We start from the raw sequence: 475 nt of genomic DNA on the forward strand, positions 1-475 counted from the left end.
TACACAGCTTATAGGTAGTGTAAAATGGTTAAAATAATCTACGAGTGGTGCATTGATCATCACAGTATCCTTATCACATGTCCCAACAAGATCAAATATGGAGGTTGATGTTTAGTTCATAGTACTCTATATCAAACACAAAGGCAACAATGGACTTTGGCCAAAGTCTTCAAGACTGGATATGCATATATAGTTTTTAAATTTTTTTATTTCATTTCGTTTTTTTGTTTTGTTTTTCATAAAACAAGATGCTCTATTCCATTCTATTACATTCAGGTCTTAAAAGAACGTAGATTGTGAATAAAATTCCGCATGGCACAGAAAATGGCTCTCAATTCATCACTAGTATGTCTGTTTCAAAATGGACAGGGATTTTAATCCTCGAACCCCCGCTCACGTTTGCATAATGCGAGAGTGGTAAGTGCTCAGGGAGTGAGAAGGAATTTACTGCCTTCCTCAATAGATGGCCCAGCCA

Source organism: Ictalurus punctatus, chromosome 15 (assembly GCF_001660625.3).
Source record: "Ictalurus punctatus breed USDA103 chromosome 15, Coco_2.0, whole genome shotgun sequence".
In the NCBI taxonomy this organism is placed as follows: Eukaryota; Metazoa; Chordata; class Actinopteri; order Siluriformes; family Ictaluridae; genus Ictalurus; species Ictalurus punctatus.